Below are 717 nucleotides of genomic sequence, written 5' to 3' on the forward strand. Positions count from 1 at the left end.
TATCACATAAGTTAATTCTCAATGAGCATCTATGAAAATTTCAAAATCTACCCCAAAATTGTGTAAATATATGTATTTAATGGGAGCTTCTATAAAGAAAGACATTCTTTTCTTCCATCAGATTATGAAGACACTCATGGCCCACGTTATGTGCACATTGCCGTTCCCACGCGGTCGAGCAGTTGTGCCCCCCTCCCCAAGGCAAAGTCTGCGGGTAATACCTGTGATACATCGTGATACTGTCAATGAATGGCCAACCAGTATCTAGACACTGGCAGAAGATAGCACTACCAGTAGGCAAGCGCATGCAACATGGCCATTGACTGATGATTTCGCCCAACTTTGGGACGAGCATTTTGGTTGTCTGCCTGCTGTAAATACTCCATGAGAGGCAGAACCCGACCGAACGGCTGTGGCTTATGAATGATCAGAAACGAACAGCAGGGTGTAATTAATTAACGTAACTTTTTTCCGCACATTTTAATTGCGTTGTGTGAGGCTAACTACAAATATTTTCCTTTTTTTACGAGAGGCTAACGAGGGGTAATTTTCAAAACACAAAATAATATTTTCACTGATAATAAATGCAATAGTCGTTTGCTACATTTGACGGTAAAGGAAACGAGGAAACCAAGTGCAGTCATCCCAGCTTAATTATTTCATTTTTATTCTACATAATACCTTGCTTAGGCCAAAATAGTAAAAATGGAAAATAAA

This window comes from Penaeus monodon, chromosome 32, assembly GCF_015228065.2.
Source record: "Penaeus monodon isolate SGIC_2016 chromosome 32, NSTDA_Pmon_1, whole genome shotgun sequence".
NCBI lineage: Eukaryota > Metazoa > Arthropoda > Malacostraca > Decapoda > Penaeidae > Penaeus > Penaeus monodon.